This window comes from Callospermophilus lateralis, chromosome 3, assembly GCF_048772815.1.
Source record: "Callospermophilus lateralis isolate mCalLat2 chromosome 3, mCalLat2.hap1, whole genome shotgun sequence".
In the NCBI taxonomy this organism is placed as follows: Eukaryota; Metazoa; Chordata; class Mammalia; order Rodentia; family Sciuridae; genus Callospermophilus; species Callospermophilus lateralis.
This window is the reverse complement of record NC_135307.1, coordinates 51,288,772-51,300,129: the sequence shown is the minus strand read 5'-3', so window position 1 is coordinate 51,300,129 and position 11,358 is coordinate 51,288,772.

Sequence of the window (11,358 nt, the reverse complement as noted above, 5' to 3'; positions counted from 1 at the left end):
ATTTTGTAACACCAACAAAAGACAGTATCTTTTCATTGTGTTTAATTCTGAAATTGCAGCATGAACATACATAAATATAAACATTAAAAATGAAATATATTTATATTAATATATACTGTTTTCTTTAAATTAATTTCATTTGGAATATCTGAAGACGATTCTGAATAAATGTAACACATTAAATCACACACATTAAGAATCCTTCATTCAAAATTTTTTCTTTATCTCACACTTTTATATCAGAAATGCTACTTGCCAATCCTGAAATTGAATTTTTTAAGCCCCAATACATACATATTTTCTTACCACAACAGGAAAAATGATTCTATAACTAAATATATGTGTATACATACATTTACACATCATTCAAATGTTCATTATGGATTTGCCTTCAAAGTGTCATTTTTAAAAACGCAAGAAATTTTTAGACTGTTAAATCAAAACAACATTATTTACCATCAAACTATGGTCTGCCAATTATGAAGTTAATTAAGAAAATTATATAACCCTATTAAATCAATTAAAAATCTTAGAATATTTTATGCTTTGCTTCTTTATTATCATCCACACATAATTACCCTGATCTATTTTGAAACTATAAAAAAAACTACATAGTATGTTTCTATTTTTTTGAATGTATTCATTAGTGCATTATAGTTCAATATAAGAGTGGGGTTCATGTTGATATAATCATACATGACTAGATTGTAATTTGCTCCATTTCAATCCCCAGTACTTCCTCTTTCCCTCCCTCCTTCCCTATTCTCCTTCATTCATCCACTCTACTGGTTTTCTTTTATTTATTATTTCCACTGGTGCTTTATTGACATACATAAAGCTGGAATTTACTATAGTATTTTCTTATATGTACATAGCATGATTTTTTTCAATTTCATTCCACAGAACCTCACTTTTAGTATTTTTGTACATCAAGGATCAAGTCTAGGGATCTAGACACAAGAAAATAATGATAATGCACTGATATCAATATCAACTTACAATTTGTATACAGGTATAGAGTATATAAGATTATTACTCAATATAGCTTTATATTGCTTGTCTCATTTAACAAGCATCACACTTGTGTTAGGAAGGTATTATTTTCATTTAATTAAGGAAGGAAATTATGATCAGATTAGGATTTTATTACACGTTTTCGTACAACAAATTCAATGCAAATTTAAGTATACTTTCTTGTTTTCTCATGATCAACTAGAATAAGTTGAAATATTAACTGACTTCTATCCTTTAAATTCAGAAACTATTCTTATTCTTTCCCTGAAAAATGCATGTCCTATTTTGGCTAGAGAAATTAAAAAGTACTGAATGAATGCTATAAAATGAATCTCTAATATGACAAACCTGAGAGTTTAGAAAAGGCAGATCTTTTTTACACCTTTAAACTAGAAACATCAAAAGCATCTGGAAATTGAATTTTCACAGCAGGGGTTGGAAAGGAAAAGTAAGAACATAAAGATATAGTACTTAATTATCATAATTCACCCCAGGTGCTGAAATGCTCAGAAAGATATACTTACGATGAATATCACACCTTGTATTCACATATTGCCAAAGATGAAGAGTCTTGATTAAAAATCATGCATATTATATAAGGAAGATAAAATAAAGCAAAGTTAATTTTTACCAAGTATTCTTTTTTTATATATATTTACATAAAAGTGAAAGTCTTGTATTGTTGTATGCATTCTCATCTGTTTGTAAATTAGGTAATTTTAAATTATGCAAAAAAGCAGGATACCAATTGCCAAATTATATTTTCACCACTCAGTACTGATTTTACATAGTATAAAATATTTTAAAAAAGTCTTTATTTATCAGTTGCACTGAGACTACTGATTATCACAAGTAGGTGTAAACAAAGACATAAATCCTAAAATATAGACAATGCTAAAATCATACTGATTCACCAATGTTAAAATTTTGAACCAAAAAATTGCTGCTATGGTGGCACAACTGGAATCTAAGGTAGAAGGACCACAAGAACAAGGTCAGTCTAGAAACTTGTGAGACTCTCGCTCAAAATAAAAATAAAAGGGCTGGGTATCCCAGTGGTAGAGTACCCTGGGGTTCAATCCATGGTTAAAAAAAAAAAAAAAAAAAAGAAAGAAAGAAGGAAGAAAGAAAGAAAGATTAAATCAGTAAGTACCCATATTAGAAATTCCAATAGGTATTAACATTTCTTAACATTGCTCTGGAAAACCACAAATGAACTAAAAAAAGAGGGCAAATATAAAATACTTTGAAATAGTGATTTATCTCAGTCTGATTGTATGCACAGGTGAATATCTCTCTTCAAAGATCCTCACAAACTAGTATTAGAAATAAACTACTATAATAATAAATTAATAGTATTAAAGATTTAACTTAGGTTTCTATTTGCTACAGGAAAATTCTATTATGCATTCAAGACATGCTGTTCTTCTATCAATACTTTTTTTTTTACATACATTCAACTTGAGAAGCAAATAAATTCAACCCAAAAAGTTTACAATAGAGAAATGATTTATCCTATCAGGTATCATTAATAAAGGAGATTGTCCCATGAAAGTGTCTTGACAAAATGTCATTTTCCAATAGCTAATACTGGAGAGACATTTACCTGAACTCTTTAACTGTATGTTACTCTTCTTTTTGTAAAGTTAAAAATCAACTGAAACAAAAAACATATCACATTTAAACAGTGAATAAAACAAATAAATAAAGCCTACTATAATAAAGAAATCACCTGAAAGGGGAAGAGGTCACACTTTGGTGAAGAAAGTTTATAAAATAAATAACTTATAGTCAGAGACTTCCTGCTGAGACTTAAGCTGGGGCTGGAGTTTCTGAGCCAGCACTTCAAACATTCAAGAAGAAGAGTACCCAGGCATAGAAACCTTTCAGGTGCAAATATATTAGAATGAGAATGTCCCTGGATTGTTCAAAGAATAATCAGTTGGTCAGTGTAGATTAGCTGAAATAATAGAGAACACTACTGAAAAACAAATAGGAAAAAGAATAAAGAGTATACATTGAACAAACCACAACAATAAGTCCAAGTCTTCAAAACACATCTTAATATTGATGGAAGAAAAAAATTATAACTGTTTAACTGAATCCATGTTCAATATACCATCCTGCATTCCTGAAACACAACAAACACTTAGTTCCAGATGGCTTTACTGGGTAACTCTTTTAAATGTCTAAGAATGAATGAAGACCAATCTCACACAAACTTATCTATAGATTGAAAAAGAAGAGACTGCTTTCTCAAGTGATTTCAGCAAGCCAGTCTAATCACGGTTACAAAATATTCCCTTGACATTACTAGAAAAGAAAGTGAGCAGTGATTTGGGAGGCTGAGACAGGAGGATTGCAAGTTTGAGGCCAATTTCAGCAATTTAGCAAGGCCCTTGAGAATTGGTGAGAACCTGTTTCAAAATAAAATACAAATAAATAAAAAAGAACTGGGGATGTAGAAAGGTGGTAAAGCAACTCTTGGTTAAGTCCCCAGTACCAAAACAAACAAACAAAGAAAGTAACAGCCTATTATTTCTCATTAGCATTGTCTTTTTAAAAAAAAATGTTAGCAAATCCATCTGGTGATTATATAAAAATAATAATGTATTCTAAACATATGTAGTTCTATGAAAACATGAGGGTTTAACACTCAATTTACTCACTTAGAAAAAAAGGAAATAATTAGACAGGGATAATTAAAGGGCCAAAAAAGAAATTCTTTGATGAAATTCACACATTCATGACAAAAGATCTTAGAAAAACCAGAAATTAAGATTTCCTAGACCTAATAATTGTTATTTTATAAGTGATGTTAGCATTTAAAATGTTGAAATATGTTCTTTACAATTAGGAACAAGATAAGAAAACTCCAGAATATTAGCAACTTCTTGCTAATTGTTCTGGTTCAATAAGTATTGGAAAAATATTTGAAGACATAGAATAAAAAATAAAAACATCATTTTGATACGTAATTTTTGTTCACTCAGAAAATTCAAACACACATAATTTAATATGTTTGAATATATAAATTAATGTAATAAGGTTATTGAATTAAAAGCTAAGAATACAAAAGCCATTTGTATATTCTGTTCTATATGCTTACAGATGCTACTTGAAACTAAGAATTTAAAATACCATTTTAATAGCATTAAAATAAAGTATAGTAAAGGTAAGGGAGTATATCTACAAGAAAAATTATGAATTATTATTTATAAAAACTAAAGAAAACCTAAATATCTAAAAAGGTATGCTTATTTAATAAATGGGAAGACCTAATAGAGTCAAAATATCAATTTCTTTCAAATTCATCTATAAATACAATTAAATCTTGGATTTTTTTCTTGTGAAAATTGGAAAGTTTATTATTAAATTTACTCAGAAAAAAATGAATATTAATAATAGGTAATATATGTTTACAGGAAAAGGTAGCTAGAGGATATAAGTATGTATGTGGATAGAAGAATTTATCTGTATATATGTCATATGTATATATAATAGAAAGCAAAACTGTTTTAATGTTTCTTTCCCACCAAATTTTATGTTGAAATTTAACCCCCCAAAACCACATCTGAAGAGAAAAAACCTTTATGAGGTGATTAAAGTAAATAAGAGTGCTCTACCATTAGGTACAGGGTAGTTTCTTATACAAAGGCTGGAAGAAGCAGCTCCACCCCTTCCATCACTTTTTGCCTTTCTCTCTCTCTTCAGCCATGTAAAGACACAGTGTTTGTCTTCTCCCTGGAGTAAGGCAAGAAGGAGCCATTTTGGAAACAGAGAACAGACGTCTTAAATCTTCAATATTGGGTCCCAAAAAATCTCATGTGTGAAACAATGCAAGAAAGTTTACAGGTGAAATGATTGGTTCACAAGAGCCTTAACTTAATCAGAGGATTACTCCACCAATAGGGATTGACATGGTACTAGCAATAGGCAGGTAGGGTGTGACTGGAGGTTGTGAGTCCTTTGATACATGACTCTCAGGTGTAAATTTTGTCAGTGGTGAGCACAGACTCCCTCTGTTTCTTTGTGCCACATCATGTGCCCCGCTGCTTGCCTCTACCACACACTTCCACCATGATGTTCTACCTCATCTTAGAGGAATGAAGTTGGTCTCAATGGCCTGAGACCTCTGAAACTGTGAGCCCCCAAATAAACTTTCCTCCATTAATTTTTCTTGTCTGGTCTTTCTTATCACAGTGGCAAAAAATGCGAACTAAAACAGAAATTGGTCCTGAGAAGTGGAACACTTGAAGAGATTAACCTGACTATGTGGTTTAGAAGCTTTTAGAGTTTTAGAAGCTTTTGGAGCCTTTGGAACTTGTGGGAGGAATTTTGAAAAGTTTAGAGATGCAATCGATAAAAGCTTTAGATTTCTTTAAGTGGACCTTAAAGGGCAATGCTGGTGGCAGCTCAAAAGACCAGAATACCAGTAGGACTGTGGACAATGAAGACTGAGTTCATGAAGTTTCAGAGGGAAAGAAGAACTCTATTAGAAATTGGACTGGAGACAATTTGTATTATGTTCTGACAAAGAAGTGGTCTACATTTTACCCATGTCCTGAAATTTTATGCAAGGCTGAGTTTCTGCTGGAAGAGGTAGGTCACTGGACTTCTTAATCTGGCAGAAGAAATTTCTAGGCAGCATAGTTTCAGGCTGTGGCTGGCTTTTAGGCAAGTTTATTGTGTATAATCAGGAGCAGAAAGCAAAACAGAAGATTTGAAAAACTTAGACATCAAAGGTGGGAGTAGAACTGGGACTAAGGAAGTTGTATTTGTTAAAGACATTAATATCACTAAAGAAATGTGAAAGACCTGGCCAAAAGACATTGAGAAATATGGCTTGAGACTATATCAGCAATTGGCAAGTTCACACCCATCTCAGTCTCAAAGATGTAAAAGTAAAAATTCCTTTGAGATCACTGGGATACCTTGCACAGGGGGGCCTAGGAAGTTGTTTTATTGTACTCAGTCATCCCAGCACTGAGAGTCTGACTGAGGCTTGACTATTGCTCAAGATGCCAGCTGACCTTGGCATTAACCATGTGGTCTTGGTTCTGCAAGAATGTAGAATTCTGGATTTAGGGCACTGAGATTTCAAAGGAATGCCTGGGAGGTCAGGCAAAGTTCAGCATCATCAGAGTTCTTGCTGGCAGCTCCTGAGAAGGTGATGGTGGAGATGTGAGAATGAAGCCAAAGTGGCACAGGAGACCCCTGAAATTAAGAAATGTCAACAGTGTGGAATTTCTGCTGAGGAAAGCTACCAGAATTGAGCACAGACAAGCCAGCAGAGAGGCCATGTGGGCTTCAACAAACAAAACCATAGGGTGGAGATACACAAGCCCTCTGGAGAGAACATCACCATGCCTGTGCTCCTTGGAACTACAGGAATTTTTTGTCCAGCTGGATTTTAGTCTTGCTTTGGTCCAATTCCTTTTTAATTTTGTGTTATTTCTCCCTTTTGGAATAAAAATAGCTACTCTGAGTCTTTATATTGGACATATGTAATGTATTTATAACTTTTACAGGGGCTTATGCTGAGAATTTGCCTTGAGACTCAGGAGATTTTGAACTTGGACTTTTGGGCAATCCTGAATCATTTAAAACTATGAGGACTTTTGAAAATGAACTAAGTGTATCTTGCATTGTGAGATAATCATCAGTTTTGGGGGGTTAAGGATAGAATTCTATGCTATTTTCAATAATATTTGTCTCCAAAAACCTCATGCATGAGACAATGCAAGAATCTTTAGAGGTGAAATGACTGGGTTATGAGAGCCTTAGCCCAATCAGAGCATTACTCCATTAATAGGAATTAAGTGGGTGGTAACTGTAGGCAGACAGGGTTGGGCTGGAAGAGGTAGGTCATTGGAGGTGTTCCTTTGGGGTACTATATATTGTCAGTGGTGAGTGGAGTCTCTCTCTTCTTCCTGGTGCTGTGTTCCCAACTGCTTTTCTCCATCACAAGTGCCCACCAGGATATTCTGCCTCAACTCAGATGAATGGAGTTGGCCAACATTGACTGAGACCTCTGAAACTGTGAATTCTCAAAATAAACTACTCTTCCTCTAAATGCTCTTTTCAGGTCTTTTTCATCAAAGCAGTAAAAAAGCTATCTAAAATAAGACCATTAGCAAATACCAAGCTTCTCTATGTCTCGATTATAGATTTCTGCCTCCAGAACTGTTAAGAAACAAATTTCTTGGTTACAGTTTGGATCTCAAATGTTCCCCAAAGGTCATATATTGAAGGTTTGGTTCCCAGCTAGATGTGGGAGCCTAATGGAAGGAAGCTGGCTCATTGTGAACATGCCCTAGAAAAGGATATTGAAACCCGACCAGCTTCCTATATCCCTCTTTATTTTTGCTTCCCCCCAAACCATGAGGTGAGCAGTTTTATTTCACCATGCACTTCCCACCAATGCTTTTGTGCTTTGTCACAGATCCAAAAAGAAAGTGATCAGCTGTCAATGGACTGAAAACTGAAATGTGAAGAAAGATACATCTTTTCTTTTTATTAATTGGTTTAGTCAAGTGTTTATTATAGTGATGGAAAGCTAACATTGTTCTCTAAAAGTTATTCATTCTCAGGTGTTTGGTTATACCAGCATCAAAGAGTAGGACATAGAACAAACTGATTTTTGGCATGGTTACAACTATATATGAGAAAAGGATGATTTTACAATAAATGATGATGGGCTAACTTAGCATTGATATGAACAAAAATAAATCATTATTCCTAATTTATAGCATTCACAAATATAGTTTAATGTAAAATTCTTTGTCCCACTTAGTACATATTCATATATTTGGATATAATGCTGTTTTACACACTAAAGTACATATTATTCTTCATTATTAACTTGAACAGTGAGCAATACAAAATAACTTGCTTTGTTCAATTAAGAAATTGAATGGGTTATCATTTATGTCACTATCACTGAACCATTTTTTTCTAAATTATGCTATATGTGTTTCTATTCTTTTGTTTATAAATATTTTATGCCATTTTATTTGATGACTTGCCTCTTTATTCTTCATCTAGTTTTCCCCAAAATTTCTTCTTAGTATTGCATATATCACAGAAGCCTAATTGGGAATTCAAATATTACTAAACATCATATTGGGAGGAAGCTGGGTGTTGTTTTATTCAGTTTTTTTACTACTATGATCATAAAATAAGTCAAGAACAATTAGAGGAAGAAAAGCATATTTGGAGGCTCACAGTTTCAGAGTTCCCAGTCCATAGAGAGCAAGATCCATTCTTCTAGGCTCAAGGTGAAGCATGACATCATGGCAGAAGAGTGTGATGGAGAAAAGCAGCTCAGTACATGATTATCAAGAAGCAAAGAGAGAGACTCCCCCTGTAAGATACAAAATATATGCCCCAAAGTCATGCCACCAATAAGGCACCTCCTCCAGCCATGTCCTACCTCCCTATGTTTACCACTCTGTAATTCCTATCAGGGGATTTTATCAGAGGTTAAGACTCTTATAACTCAATCATTTCTCTTCTAAACCTTCTTGCATTGCTCACATAAGAGCTTTTGGGGAACATCCAATCTAAACCATAAAACTGGGTAAAGCAGGGGAAAATCGGCTAAAATGGCTAAAATATATTTAGGCAGATGTTGGGTGTTTAAAGGTGATCAAAAATTATTTGTATTCATACTTTTTCAATTCCATATATCTATCCTATGTTCTCATTTCTTTCTAACATCTTTCTAGCTTTGGGATATTTATCTGGTGATATGATCTTTATTCTGGAGAATTCTGAGTTTTTGTAGTCCTGCCTCTCTAGGGTAAATATGTTCTTTCACTGAGCTCCTCAGCATAGGTAAGTGCACCTGGACCTCCTAAGTTCTATGCCTGCTTTTCGCTCCCCTCATTGTCTAGCATTAATCTCCTTTTCTTTCTTAGTTCATCTTCCTTTTCTCTAGGTAATATTGTAAACTGCTTTTTTTTTTTGACTCTGGCTGTTGGCACATAGGGTTCAGATGACCACATTTTAATTAAGTGAAACAGCTCCCCAAAGGTTATTGTCTCAGAGCATTAAGCATCACCCTTCTAAGTACTAGCTGTGTTGTTCCTTTATCTAAGAAATGTGACCCAGTTGTATACACTTTGTGAAAAATTTTTCAAACTACATTTTTTTTCTATGTATATGTTTTACTTCAATACCAATGTTGTCATAAAATAATAAGAAATAAAAGTAATTTTAAAAATAACAGAACAGAGAAAGAATACTTAGAAGTGTGCTTTCATGTGTGTAAAATAATTCTAGAAAAAAATAAAGAAACATTTTCTGGACTATTGTGCTTTAGTTGGGCTACACATGCTTTTGCATCTATTAAAAAGTGACTTTTCTTTAAAATTTTAAAATATAAACCTTAAAATTATCATGTATGTGCTGGAATATAATTAATTGATCTAAAATTATGAAAATAGACACATTTTATCTATGACTCAAATTAATTGATGCCATTGATTTTTGTTGAATAAAACATATCAAATACATGAACTATCACCTGGTATTGTTTTCATTCTAGATCATTGTAACTGAATTCAGGATTAAAGGTATAGCTATTATAGTGAAAAACAGGCTCACTTCATAACTTGTATAGATTTATTCAAAACCAACCAAGCAAAGTTTGATCGATCTGCTGTTTTCTTTTTTAATGTTTAGTAGCTTTGTTTAAATGTAAACAATAACTGTCATCTAAACATAGAGACAAAGGATACACACATTTTTCATATTATTTTTAGTAAATTCTGATCACTCATTTCTAGGAAATTACCATTGCAAATGGATCATATAAGTCTGCACAAAAATCAAATGTAGGGGCTGGGGTTGTGGCTCAAGCAGTAGCGCGCTTGCCTGGCATGCATGCGGTCCGGGTTGGATCCTCAGCACCACATACAAACAAAGATGTTGTGTCCGACGATAACTAAAAAATAAATATTAAAAAAAATTTCTCTCTCTCTCTCTCTCTCTCTCTCTTTAAAAAAAAATCAAATGTAAGTATTCCAAATGGAAGGTACAAACTTTCTCAAAAACGGGAGTGTGGGTATAATTGAAATGTCAATACAATATAATATCATGCTATAATTTTCAGATTATATGAAACATCACAGGTATACTGCTTTAATCTTGTGACAAAATCTACAAACAAAAATCAAAATTATAATGTATTAATATCATTATCATTAGTAATGAAAATTAAAAAAATGATCCCATAGAAAATTATACATGTAACCAAAAAAGTAATACAGTGTAGAATGTTTTCATACTAGATTAATATTGGTTAAAATTATTCTTCCTACTTTACATGTATAATAAAACTCATTCTTCTGTTTTTTCTAAGGGAAAAAAATAGAAGAGCCTAAGTTATTTCTTACTCTTTTTTTCCTTTGGGTTCATCAGAATATGACTGTAAGCCAAAAAGCTTTCTGCTTTCTGTGCTATAACCATAGATTTAAAAAAGAAAAAAAAAAACTTTAGTTTTGTACTTATAAATTTGGTTATAATCAATTTTACTAAGCAGTTTTTCATATTTACAGTTGTCAAATTTTCTTATATTGCCTTTTAAACTGACTTTTTTTCCAAAATGATCTTTCTGTACTATTTTTCTGTCCTTTAAATATATCACTCTATGAGGAAAAGTTTCATTAGGTAGGAAGATTTTATGGTGTAACTTATTAAAACCTGCTAGCCTTTGTTTTATTGATTTTAAGATTCAGTTTGTGTTATGATTTGGGTATGAGGTGACCCGAACATTCCTGTGTTAATGCAGGAATATTCAAAAGTAGAATGATTACACTACAAGAATTGTAACCTAATCAGTCCATCCTAGTTTTAATGGACTTATTGAAAACTGTGGGCAGGTGGGTCATCTCTCCAGGAGGTGGGTCACTGGGGATGTGCCCTGGAAGGGTGCATCTTCCCTGATGCTCCTGCCCCCACACCTCTGTTTCCTGGCTGCCATGAGGAGAGCAGCTTTCTCCATCACCACACCCTTCCCCTCTGGTTGCTGCCTCATATCAAACCCAAAGGAATGCAGTTGGCCATCTAGGGGCTGAGACTTCTGAAATCCTAATTCCCAAATAAACTTTACTTGCTCTAAGTGGTCCTTATTAGGTATTTTGCTCATCATGTGCAAAAGTTGACTAAAACATTGTACAAAACTTTAATCCTGCTATTATTTAGTCCTATAATTTTCATAATTATTTTCATCAACTCTCATTTTTAATTTGGTAGCAAAGATATTCTTGTTTCACACAATGAGACAGAAAAGCTTCTCATTTTCCATTTTCTGGAATACTCTGCATATGGGTAGAAACA